The 13389-nt window shown below is 49.8% G+C and overlaps 1 protein-coding gene and 1 long non-coding RNA gene across 2 annotated transcripts in view; one reads left to right on the top strand and one right to left on the bottom strand.

The window, feature by feature from the left end:
• The window catches only part of NOS1 (nitric oxide synthase 1), a 198308-nt gene that overhangs the window by 130330 nt on the left and 54589 nt on the right, over positions 1 to 13389 (bottom strand). The window lies entirely within an intron of this gene.
• LOC129629832 (uncharacterized) lies at positions 1652 to 13042 on the top strand. The gene is made up of 3 exons (XR_008703341.1): positions 1652 to 1805; positions 12283 to 12392; positions 12905 to 13042. It is a non-coding gene; the product is annotated as an uncharacterized LOC129629832 (long non-coding RNA).

Genomic DNA, 13389 nt, shown 5'->3' with positions numbered 1-13389 from the left:
TGCTGAATTCACCCAGCAGTGAAAACACTTGAAGGGCTGGGGCGGAGGGGGGACGGGGAGTGGGCAGAGCGCGGCTGGCTGGCAGAGCCCTGCAGCTGTGTCAAAGTGGTAGCTCTCCCAGGGGAGGGGAGCCTGGGGGCTGCAGGGCAGAAGCAGCAGAGAGGATGTGGCAGCTAACAGGTGTCCTCATTACGAGCTGGGGCTCCTTTCTTGCTCTTGAACTTGGACCCGTCCTTTGCCTCTCTGAGCCTCAGCTTCCCCATCTGTAAAATAGGGCTAATCCTGACTGCCTCCCATTAATTGGGAGGAATAGATGAGAAATGAGAGAGGAGTCCTGGCGCCTACTCAGTAAATATTTAACATAACCTCCCCACTCCCCTGCTGATTTGCTGGGTCGGTTCTACTTAGCCTTCTGGTCTTAGCATAAACAGCCCCTCTTTGGAGAAGACCCTGCCCCTCCCCTTTCATATCACAACACACTTTAGAATGTTTGCTGGTTTACAGCTGGACTGTTACAGCTCCACAAAGGCACAGCAGGTCTGTCTCATTTGTCACCGGAAGCCAGTGCTTCTCAGAGCATGTTCCCTGGACCAGAGGATTCAGCATCTCCTGGGAATGTATTTGAAAGGCCAGTCCTTGGGTCCCGCCCCAGACCTGCTGAACCAGATACTCAGATGCGGGCTGGGTGCTCGGTAATTTGCCCAAACTCTCTAGGTGGTCCTGATCCATACTCAAGTAGGAGAACCTCTTCTTCAGCCCCAAACTCCAAAAAATTCTTGGTTGAATAAATGAAGAGCTTGCTGGGCTCCAGCTATAACAGCCTTACCTCCTTTATTGGCCATCAGCTGCATATCAATCCACCCAGGGCCCCTGATTCTGGAAGAGAATTCAGCTTTCAGGCCTGCTGCTGGGGCCTTGGCTGGGGAAGTCGCTCAAATGTGCTTGTGAAGGACTGTGCCCGGCGGTCAGTCTTGAAAAGTTAGAGAGGCCCTGGCACTGCGGCAACCTTGGAGATGACTGTCCTCAACCTTGGGTTTTTACACAGGGAAGTCAAGGTCCAGGGAGGTCTGGCAGCTCATCCAAGGGCAACAGCCAGTTAGTGGCCCATCAGATCCCTGCCGTGGCTCCCAACTCAGGATCCCTGAGAGGGCTGGGATCCCTGAGAGTGTAGTCCTGGAGGGCCTGGGGGATGGCAGGCCAGCAGAGCCAGGGCACAGGAAACAGAGTTGTCTAGGAGCCTGGAACACCCGGAAGGTGTGAGGGTGTCACAGTCCCTGGGATGGCTGCTGTAGTCAAATACCCTGCAGACATTCGCAGGATTCTGACAGGGAAGAGAGGAGGAGGAGCCCTTTAAGGCTTAAAGAGGCAGCCTGAGCATAAGACGCACTAGAGCATCCGACTCTCAGACTTGGCTTTGCCACTAGCGGGCTGTGTGAGTTTGGGCAAACCCCTTGGAATCTCTGGGTCTCAGAGGTGATCTTAACCCAAGGATAGTCAGCTCCCTGGAATCACATGCAGTCAAGCAGAAGTGTATTTTTCTGGGGTAGAGGATTCATAGTATTAAGTGGTTTTTTAAAAGAAGTCTTAGAACTGGAAAAGGTTAATTGGAACTGAACCAAATGATATCTCGGGGCGCTTTAATGGGCAGAAAAAGGAGATACCATTGCTGAGAAACCTGGCGGGGAAGTTTGCCCGACACCCTTTGCCCTACGCAGCTTATTTGGCAGAGAGGCAGTTCTCCAAATGACCGACAGATGGCGCTAAACCTTCACTGTAGCTTTCCTGTTCTCCCCAAGACCTGCCAGGTAGGTTCTGGCTTCTGTTTACTCAGCTTTGGGGACCAGGGGCCTGGGTCCCTGCTCTGCGGGGCTGACTTGAGTGGGATGACAGTGCTGCGCCACCTCTGGACTGTTTGTATCTCCTGGTTGCCACCCTGTCTTGCAGTGTCTGTCCACAGAGGAGGCATGGAAAAGGATATGAGTGTAGGGGCATTAGTGTGTAGGGCAGGGGTGAGGGGAGGTCTCTACCAGAGCAGACCACCTGAAGAATAGGAAGGGACCCTAAGTTTGGTGTTCGTATCCCCTGCAACCCAAATAGAGTCCCCGCTACACACCTGTGCTTCCCCATTCCAATTCAACACATCCCAACTCTCAGAACCCTGTAAACCTGGAGCGTCTGATGGTCTGTCACTGGGGTGTGAGGGGCCAAAGTATGTGCACCTTGAAGCCAGTGCCACTAGGGAACAGAGGAAGCCGGCTGGGTCAGAGACAGCAGGGAGTGGTGGGGCCTGGGGCTAAATGGAGGGCGTGCCCCCAACTAAAGGGCTTCACGTGCAAATGTTTTCAAAGCAACATTTTCTACCAGGCTAAACAGATTTGGCCCACCTGGGTGAGAACTTTGAGCAAGAAAATGGACTTCAGCACCTGAGTGGAGGTGTTTGAGTGCAAGGGAAGTCTTACTCAGAACAAAAAAAAGCAGAGATCCTTACCCTGTCAGGTACACAAAAATTGCATGAGATGAGGGCTACTGCTGCCTGGACTCTGCCTCCGCAGCTTATGAATCATTAGGTCTCAAGAGGTGGTATTTTTTTTTTTTAAGCAAACTCCTGGAGGAAACTGAGGCAGGTGGCCTTCTGGGCCCAAGTGGTCTACTCTGTGCCCGTCTGTCCACCCCAGTGAGCTGGGTGGGGCCTCATCCTCAGCCTGCAGGCACTCGGAGTTCAGTGACACAGCATCTTAGCAGCAATGACACCCCCTCCCGATTCAAAGTGGCCCTCTCGTAATTCTCCTCCTCCGCACCATACTGCAGACATGCACGGAAAGGATGACACACCTGGGCTTATTTCTAAGAATTGAGGAAAATTCTGAGACCCGTCCCTGGGAGAGGGCAATGGGGAGGTGGTGGAGAGAAGGCACGTGTAATTCCAGCTCGGTATTCCAGAAAGCTACCCAAAGTGGGGTCATGACGTGTGACTTCTCGTCTACTGTGTGTGTGACCTTGGCCAAGGTGCCTCCCCTTTCTGGGTCTCAGTTTCCCCTTCTATAAAATTAAGGGGGTTGGACTGGAGCAGAGCTCCCTCCTGTGTTCCAGGACCTCCCTGGGGCTCTGCAGCAGTGTTTTGGGCGCTGGCAGTCATGCAAGTGGAGGGGCAAGGATGCTGGGGACTCTTCTGCCATTCCTGAGTTGACCTGCTTCTGACTGTGCATCTAGCTTCCTCCTCTAGCTTTCATTTGAAAAACAAATGCGAGCAACAGGTCCGGAAGCTTTCTGTGGCATCTTCCATTGTCCATTTAATAGTCATTCATTATTGCCCCCTCTTTTTTGGTGGGCCATGGGCTGGGGCAACTGAGACCCCCGTCCTATCCAGGTAGGATTTCTGGCTCCTGGAACACTCAGTCCAGTGGGGGAAATCAGACAAACACCCAGCCCATCAGCGGTGACAAGCCAGCCTACTGGTGAGCTGGCACCATGCCGACTGTACCTCCCCGAACCCCAGAAAGGGATCCTGCTGGCTTTCCTCTGACTTTTAAAGCCGTAATGAGAGAACCCACTTCCTTCTCCCCAGCCTGACAGCCCAGAGTTTCATTAGCATCATGTGCTTTGGCATTTGATTTATTCAAGCTGACACTCAAGCAAACTGTCTTATACTCCTCTCTAATTGTGGGGAAGGGAAGAGTCTGCAAGTTTATGGTGTGACTTCAAAGCTTCAGAGTCAGTCTTGGGTTTTGCTACTTGCTGGCTGTGTGACCTTAGGCAGGTTAATTACCCTTTCTGAGCCTTGGCTTTCTCCACCGTTAAAAATGGGGACAATGATAGTTCCTACCTGATAGGATTGTGCTGATTGGATGAGACTGTGCTTGTGAAGTCCTTAGTAAGCACAGTCTTTGGCACTCAGTACAAGTTCAGTTAATTGTAGTCCCCCTCCTTTTGAAACTATTGTTATATTATATATAATATATATTATATTGTGTGGGGTTCTTGTCTTCTGTTTTGAGATCAGAAGCTCTTTGAGGGAATTGGGCTGTATCGAATCCATTTCTGATGTTCTCCAATATGCCTAGCTGTTTGCTGGCACATTCTAGGCACTCAATAGCTGCTGCTGCTGCTAAGTCGCTTCAGTCGTGTCTGACTCTGTGCGACCCCATAGATGGCAGCCCACCAGGCTCCCCTGTCCCAGAACACTGGAGTGGGTTGCCATTTCCTTCTCCAACTCAATAGCTAGATTTATCTAATTGCATGGAGGAATCAGGAGAAATTCTCTGTTACAGTGGTTCTCAAAGTCTTGTCCAGCAGTGTGAGGATCACCTGGGAGCTAGAAATGCAGATTTTTCTGGACCCATCTCAGACTCACTGACTCAGCAGCTCTGGGAGGTTGTGGGGTGGGGGTGGTGGTCTGGCACTTTGGGTTTTTACAAGCCTCCAGAAATTCTGATGCATTTTTAAGTTTGAGAATCACCTTTCTACACTAATGACTTTCAAACTTGTTTTGAAACTTAGCAATATTAAAAAAAAAGTTCCAAATGAAATCATATTCAAAAGTCAATATATAATAGGTGAAAGAGAAGTACTTAGGAATCACGGGGCAAGGCAAGACCCCTGCCTGCGTATTCTCCTAGGAGTCCTCAAACACTTAAGACTTCTGGAAATAGAGTTGAAAAAGCATGGCCTTACGATTTTTCATCCTCCTACTCATCACCTACCCGCCCATCTACCCACCCGCTCATGCATCCATTCGTACACTCAGTATCACTTAGCACTTACTACATTTCAGCATTTCAATATGTTACCTCTCACCTACTTGGTAAGTGGCAGAGCCAGGATTTGAACCCAGCAAGACTGGCTCCAGGGTCTGTGCAATTAACCATTACATGATGGTTGCTGATATTGAGAAAGAAATGGGAAGAAGGAGCAGTTCAGGGCTTAGAAAGATAGGATAGCAACTGACAAATAAGCTAAACATCACTTCTTCAAGATCACCATGGTTACCATTTCCAGAGCACTTCCTATGGGCCAGGCTAACCCTCCTTCATCTTCACAGTCACCTGGCAAATTGGATGTTACTGGCCTACTTTCTGGGGAAACTGAGGCACTGGGAGGTAGAATTACTTGCTCAAGGACACACAGTTAAGCAGTGGCAACCCCAGAATTTGAACCTAAGTTTGTTGGACTCCAACCCCCATAATCTTAAGGGGATTAAAAAGGTGAAGGGGAAGCCTTAGAAAATTGGAGTGACCTCAGGGCAAGGGGGTCTGTTGACTGGGTTTGGGGACAAGGTTGGGCTGACCCAGCCTTGGAGCCAAAGAGAAGACAGAGAGACAAAGAGGATGAGTGAGAAAATCTGGGCCTTTCCTGAACTTTCTAGCCCAGAGTATCCACATCACGGTTGTATCCCGCCAGCTGACGATATGAAAAAGTGTGTGGGCACTGGAGCCAAGTGGTGGTGGTGGTTTAGCCGCTAAGTCATGTTCAACTCTTGTGACCCCATCGACTGTAGCCCGCCAGGCTCCTCTGTCCATGGGATTCTCCAGGCAAGAATATTGGAATGGGTTGCCATTTCCTACTCCAGGGGATCTTCCCAACCCAGGAATCGAACCTGGGTCTCCTGTACTGCAGGCAGATTCTTTATCGACTGAGCTATAAGGGAAGCCAAGTGAGACTGGGCCAAATCCTGGCTCTGTCTCTTGCTGGCTGTATGACCTTGGGCAAGTTACCTAACATCTCTGAGCCCCAGTAACGACTTGCCTTTCAAAACTTTGAAAATCATGTTAACAAACAAGGCACTTGGGTAGGCAGTAGGCATTCAAATAATGCCCTGTTGCCAAATGGCATTCATTGGTTCATTCACTCAGTAAATACTGACTGTAGCACCTGCTGCCAGTGCCCCAGCCAGACCACCTTGGTGTCCACCATTCATTCCCCTATGTGCTCACATCCCAGCTTCCAGCTGTCAGTACCTGCAATGCTTTCGTAGAGGAAATTAACATCCCCCACCCCCTGGAGTGCCTTTAACCAATACCTGATAGGAGTTGGAGGACTTCTGCTCCCTTGACCCCCAAGGAGGGTAACTTTGAGGCGCATGGTCTACACTGGCTCCCAGGTGGTTCAGCTGCGGTCGCCTACAGTGGTAACTTACCAGATAGCGCCCCCTTTCCTGGCTCCTCCCCTTCCCCATCCCACCTGAACTCTCTCCTCTGGGTGTTTCCTGGGATTACCTCCTGAAGAAATTTCCTTGTACTCCAGCACTTCAGGTTCTGCTTCTGGGACACAAAACCTCAAATGAAACTAAGATGTTGATTAAACCCCTACTATGTGCCTCGAGGAACCTATGCCATCCTATTGCATCCTATGCCATCCTATTGCATCCTATGCCACCCTGTGCCACCCTGTACCATCCTATGCCACCCTATGCATCCTGTGCCACCCTATGCCTCGATGAACCAGGCAGGGTTCCTGCTGTCAGCACACTGCCTACCGTCAGGCTATCAGAAAAACAGACAGAGGATAAAAAAGCCTGTAAAGATTGAACTGCTTTCAGTATATGAAGCCCCAGAATGTTAAGGCCTCTTTCTTAGAACACGTCCAAGAATCACAATTATTTTTCTCCAGTCTCTCCCTGATGACCCAATGAATAAGCATTTTGAGGCCAGAATCCACATCTTCTTGCTCATTTCCTACTCCCCTGCAAATTGCCTAGGCCAGGGCTTGGCATTCACTTATCTGATAAAAATTCAGTGAGCACCCAGAGTATGTTCTAAGTTGTGGGGAAACAGCCAGCAGTGAGCAAAAGAGACCCATTCCTAGGCCTCATGGAGTTGACCGAATGCAAACAAGTAAAGTGGAGAAGGAAATGGCAACCCCCTCCAGTATTCTTGCCTGGAGAATCCCATGGACAGAAGAGCCAGGGGGCTACAATCCATAGGGTCACCAAGAGTCGGACATGACTGAAGTGACTTAGCACAAACAAGTGAAGGCAAACCTAAGATAAAGGCCCACGAGTAGACAAAGACTATAACGTCATTCTGTGACACATACAATGACAGAGACAGCGGGGCGAGGAGGAGACAGAGAGGGAGCCGGGGCAGGAGAGCGTCTTGGAGGATGTGCAGGCCGCTGGTGCTCAGTAAAGGTTGCTGAACACAGGAAGTACAAGCTTTAGCTTTTGCGGTCAATGAGTAACACCACAATGAGGAAAGCATCTTCAACACAGAAAACTGTTCCAAGCACTTCAAACCCCGCTGACGCCTCTCTGAGTTGATGCCATGGGAAATATTTCAATGACTTCATTCAGAAATCTGTTAGGTCCCCAACACAGACAAGTACTTGGGCCAATTAACACCCCCGAGAGGAAGGCAGCCTTGATCAATATGAGTAGGAGTGCGGCCAGAATCAATGAGGGGCTGTCTGAGGTCTTGGGAAACCACATGGCACTGGACAAGCAGGTTCTGGAACAGTTTCTGCAGGAAGTGTCATGACCACGAAGTGGCTAAAACCAGCAGCAGTGAGTCCTTACTGCCTGCTTCCTTGGCGCTGGGCACATTGCTAAGAGTATCATAAGGGCCACATCTGTTGGAGCCGCACACAGACCCTGTTTGCTGCTGATATTTATTCACTAAGTCGTGTCTGAATCTTGCTGACCCCATGGACTACAGCCTGCCAGGTTCCTCTGTCCAAGGCATTTCCCAGGCAGGAATACTGGAGTACGCTGCTATTTCCTTCTCCAGAGGATCTTTCTGACTCAGGGATTGAATGCAAGTCTCCTGCATTGGCAGGTGGATTCTTTACTGTCTAAGCCACCAGGGAAGCTCAAAGACCCTGTTAGGTGGCTACTATCATAACCTCATTTTCCAGGGGAGGAAATAGAGGATCAGAGGAGGTTAAGTAACTCGCTCGGGGTCACGCAATGACAATGTGGTTTGTTAAGGGCCACGAGGGGGGCTGCTAGTGGGAGCATAGAGGAGGTGTGCCTACCCAGTCTGGGGTAAAGGAACTCCTATGCCTGTGGGTATAATTTCTGAGTTGAGGTATGGAGAAGGTTGAAGTTGATGCAGGAATGCTGGAAGGTAAGGAGGGAGAGAAACTCATTTCAGTAACATGCAATGCTTGAAAATGAGGGCACATTCAGGAACCTCTGGGAGGTAGAACTTTGCCAAAAGGTAGAATTAACCCCTTGGCTTATTTTGTGCGGAGAAGGCAATGGCACCCCACTCCAGTACTCTTGCCTGGAAAATCCCATGGACGGAGGAGCCTGGTGGGCTGCAGTCCATGAGGTCGCTAAGAGTCGGACATGACTGAGCGACTTCACTTTAACTTTTCACTTTCATGCATTGGAGAAGGAAATGGCAACCCACTCCAGTGTTCTTGCCTGGAGAATCCCAGGGACAGGGGAGCCTGGTGGGCTGCCGTCTATGGGGTCGCACAGAGTCAGACACAACTGAAGCGATTTAGCAGCAGCAGCAGCTTATTTTGTGTGGTTCAGGGTTTAGCCGGGTGGACGTCACATTTCTGGAGCTGTGGTTTAATGCTAGGCTGGCTGGCACTCCCCAGAAGGGCTGTATGGGTGGTGTGGGCGTCTTAGGGGTGATTCTGGGGGATTCCCTACTCCTCCTTCAGGTGGCGAGGTTATCCTTGCGCCCGTCTCCCTGGGCCCCATGGAGATCCCTGGGGTCAGCAATTGGACGCCACCATCCCATCAGGATGAAGGCTATTCGTGTTGATTTTTAGATTAGCTTGTGGAGTCCACAGAGGTGATGGACGGTTAGGGGTGAACACAGCATCTGACGAGGTTGTCAGCGTGTGCTGCCGCCCACACCCAGGGTGGCAGCCTCTCACCCAGGCCCTCTGAGGGTGCTGCGGACCACCCTGAGCAGCTTGATCAGTGGTCATCTATGTATAGTCTCCAAGGCTCTGACTGTGCCCCCAAGCCCCAGATTGCTTGACGTGACCTTCTCTTTCCTTCTGACAACACTCTAGTCTGAACTGCCATCTTCCTCACCTGGAACACTCCATCAGCCTCAAGAGGCTTCCTGCCCACTGTGATCCAGTCTCCCTGCACAAATCAGAGTCACCTTTCCAAAATGCAAATGTGACTATGTCAAAGTCTCCAGTGCCCTCGAGTGCTTAAAGCCCAGATTCTCTAGCATTCCTCGGTTCATTAATTTTTCCATCCCACAAATGGTGATTGAGCACCACTGAGTCTTCTGAGGTCTGATGAGGTATTAGCCTCTCCACTGACTTGGCTGTATTGCCCTTTTGGTAGGAGTGAGTCTTGTGAGGACATCTCTTGTTTTTGTGGGCCCAGTTTTCACTGGGGAATGCCCCCCTTTCACATACAGCCCTGGACCCCATGAGGCACAGCTGTTTAGCCTTTCCTCAAAATCTTAGAGCTACCTTGAATTCCTCCAATATATTCCTTGTTTTGTCAGACTCAGTTGATGGTGCTTGAAACCAAAGAAACCCTGATGGGTGGGGCCACCTCTCCTCTTTCAGCCTTAAAGAGCTGTGAGCTGCCCGTAGTTTCCCCAGGTCCACCTGGACCCTTCTGTACTCTGCATGGTGCCCTTGGAGGCTGAGCCAATCAGCCTAGTCCCTTGCACCCAGCTTGCAGGGGGATTCAGCCAATGGAAAGCATCACACAACAGTGTGGGTGGGAGGACACAGAGGCTGGGTTTAATACTCCTGGGTCCCTCCCTGAGGGCTAGAGGTGCAGTGGCTGTGCCCCTCTGTTAAAGGCAGTCTTTCACACACAGTTCACTCCCCAGGCCCTGTTAACGGCCCCTTCCTCTTGCTCTTTGCGGCTCCCCCTAGTTTTCTAGGCTCCCCCTAGTTCAAATCAATCAATCCTAAAGGAAATCAACTCTGAATATTCATTGGAAGGACTGATGCTGAAGCTCCAATACTTTGGCCACCTGATGTGGAGAGCTAATTAGAAAAGACCCTGATGTTGGGAAAGATTGAGGGCAGAAGCAGAAGTGGGCAACAGAGGATGAAATGGTGGGATGGCATCCCAGACTTCATGGACATGAATTTGAGCAAACTCCAGGAGATGGTGAAGGACAGGGAAACCGGGCATGCTGCAGTCCATGGGGTTTCAAAGAGTCGTACTTGACTTAGCAACTGAAAAACAACTAGTTCTGGGTCTTGCACTGCCTCTTGCTGGTTCCCCTTGACCCGGACCACACCTTTGTAAACAAAGCCTCCACAAATCTCCCCTCCAATTACATAGTTTATATGCGTATCCTTTTTCTTGCCAGGGCCCTGACTGTTTCAGGGGAGGCATCTGCCACCACCTGTGCCTGCTTGTTAGAAGCTGTGAAGGGTCTCCCAGGATCCTGGATGCATGAGGGGTAGGGGAGGGGAGGGAAGGCCTGGGAGAAGACAAAGAGAAATCTCCTAAAGTACCCCTAAAATGGGAATGCTAAGAAGAGCTCCAGCTAGAACAAGCTCTGAGCTGTAAGTTCACCATTTCCTTGCTGCGTGACCTTGAGAAAAACCACTTCCTGTCTCTGAGCCACATCTTCTCATCTGTAAAATGGGAATGATAATAGAACTTCCTGCATCGCATCGGGCTCTGCTGGAGAGTCAATGACATCATGGTATTCATCCATTCATTCACTGACTCACTCAACAAATATGTATTGAGGGACTTCCCTGGTGGTCCAGTGGCTAAGGCTCTGCCCTCTCAATGCAGAGGGACCAGGTTTGATCCCTGGTCAGGGAGCTAGATTGCACATGCCGGAATCAAAAGAACCTGTATGCCACAATGAGGATAAAAGATGCCACATGATGCAACTAAGACCTGGTGCAATCAATTAAGTAAATAAAATTAAATATTAAAAAATGTATCGAGCCCCTGCTATGTGCCTGGCAATGTGCTGGGGACCCCTCAGTAGCTCCCAGCCTACGTGGAGAAAGGCACATAGACAAAGAGCCATACAACCGAATATCCAGTCATTCACTGTGGCCGTCCTTCTATGGGGGGCCTGAATGGGACTGAAAAGTCTTCTCTGAGGAAATGGCTAGTGTGTGAGCTGAGTGTTGGAGGATGAGGAAGGCCAGCTGGAGGGTGAACCAAGATAACAGACACGTCAGGGGCAGAGGTGGCTGTTGGAGGAGCTGCGAGTGACGGGGGAACAGATGATGAGGAAGAAGAGGTGGCAGAGATCAGGCTAATCAGAGCTTTGCCTCCCTCAGTGATGGGTCTGCATTTTATTCTGAGCATGAGAAGAGCCATGGGTGGTCTGATTTATGGCTTGAAGGACCACTCTGGCTGTTGTATGAAGAACAGACTAGAGATGGGTCAGAATGGAGTCAGGGAGACCAGAAGGGGACTGTTGGAGTTGCCCAAGTGAGACAGGATGGTGGCTTAGGCTGCGGAAGTGGCAGTGAAGGTGGAGGAAATGAGCTGAGGCAGAGATGGCCTGCTGGCCACCACAGATCCACTTCCATAGTGTATTGTTGCAGCTGGGAAGCAGCTCTCCTGCCAGAGACTACACTTCCCAGTGCCCTTTGGGGCTGGATGAGGTTATGTGACTTGTTTTCACCAATGAAGTGAGAGCAGAAGTGAAGGCCTCACTTCTGAACTGAAGCAGTTAAGAGCTTTAAGTTAAGTGTCTTTCCCACCTTCTCTTTTCCTGTCCATTGGTTGGAAGCAAAAAGCCCTACAGGATGGTGGAGGCATGAGATGGGAGCCCCTGAATCACCATCTGGACCCCTAAGTGGACTTTATTTGACCTATACACACATTTCTCTTCTACAGAGCCACTGAGATTGTAGGGTCTAACTGTTACAGTTAGACTAAGCAATGGGCAGACCAGTTACGAGAAAGAACCAGCAGGACTTGGTGATGGATGGGATGAGCAAGAAGGAGGTCAAGAATAACTATGTTTTGGCTTGAGCAATTGTGCAGAGGAAGTTAATGTTTCCCGAGCTGGGGAAGATGAGAAAGGTGAAAGAGAGTCCCCCCCACCCCACCTTCTTTCTTCCTTCTTTTTCTTTCTTTGTAGGAGTGAAGAGTTGAGTTTAGAACATGATGTTTGCAATGTCTGGGAGACATTTGAATGGAGATGTTAAAAAGTTAGATGTAAGAATTTGAAGAGGTCTGAGCCAGTGATGTAGTTTGGGATTTATTGTTTTGTAGACAGCGTTTGAAGTACATAGTAGGTCCTTGATAAATGTTCTCTGAATCGGAATGTGAGTCATGTCTTCACTTCTACTCAGCATTTGGAAGTCGATGAGCGCAAATCATCCCAAAGTAGTTAATGACCTCTATCCCCACCCCAACAGCAAGCTGAACAACCACCCACTCTCCGCTCTGCGCTCCTCTGCTCATTGAAGAAGAGTCCCTTTGAGCTCAGAAAAAGTTGAGAATCTAGCTATTCAAAGGCTGAATGAAGGTAATTCTGATGACGCTTGAAAATGCCTTCCTGCTGTGTTGGGTAAAACACTCCTCTTTGATGCAATAAAATCACTTGTATCTCTGCCTTTTATGTCCTCAAGCAACTTCACCTAATGGGCTGGGGTATGAAAACAGAGTGTGAAAGAGCAGGGCTGGGCTTCACCTGCCTCCAGATGAGGCTACTTGTCTCTTCCCAGGTCTTTTATTCCCCGGGTTTTACAGTTGCTGCGGCATAGGGAAGGTCTTCTGGGCAGACTGGGGAGGCAGTTTGGAAGAAATTCTTGGAAGAGCTGGTATTTTCACCCAATGGCCTCTAACTCCAGGGAAGCAAAACAAATATAGTCACCCCTCAGCATCCATGGGGGATTGGTTCCAGGACACCGCCCCCCCTCCCCCCAGTGATCCCAGAATCCATGGATGTTCAAGTCCCTTATATACAATGGGGAAGCACAGTTGGCCTCTAGTATCTGTGGGGTCTGCATCTGTGGGTTTTGGATTCTTGAATTCCAGGAACCGAGGACTGAAAAATGCAGAACTTGTGAATGCGAAGCACTGGGATTGGCAGTTGGGTGAATCTGCAAATGCAGAACTGGACGTGGAGGGCTGTTTGGACCTGCAGGAGCCCACCAGTTGGACTCAAAGAAACTGGTCACATGGGGACTTGAAGAATTGTGGAGTACAGGTTCTCTCTAAAGGGATGGATGCAATGGGGTTCCAGCAGATTGTTGCCATGTGGAATGCAAATCCAGGATCACTGGGTCTTCTGACTTCTCAAGAGATGCTTCAAATACAGATTTTATATGAAATCTGAATTTTAAATGCTGGCAACTAATTACATTTAAACAGTGTTTGTGGGCCAAACAAAGAACATGTGCTTGTGCATATGATGTCTTGAAACTAGCTTGCAGCCCTCAGGGACTTGTGGGGCGGACGCGTGCCTCTTTCCTAAGTAATTACCCATGGGGGGGGGAAATATGTAATCATTTTGGAATTGC

Source organism: Bubalus kerabau, chromosome 16, assembly GCF_029407905.1.
Source record: "Bubalus kerabau isolate K-KA32 ecotype Philippines breed swamp buffalo chromosome 16, PCC_UOA_SB_1v2, whole genome shotgun sequence".
In the NCBI taxonomy this organism is placed as follows: domain Eukaryota; kingdom Metazoa; phylum Chordata; class Mammalia; order Artiodactyla; family Bovidae; genus Bubalus; species Bubalus kerabau.
Note: the sequence above shows the minus strand (reverse complement) of the source record. Positions and strands in the feature narration are given on the sequence as shown.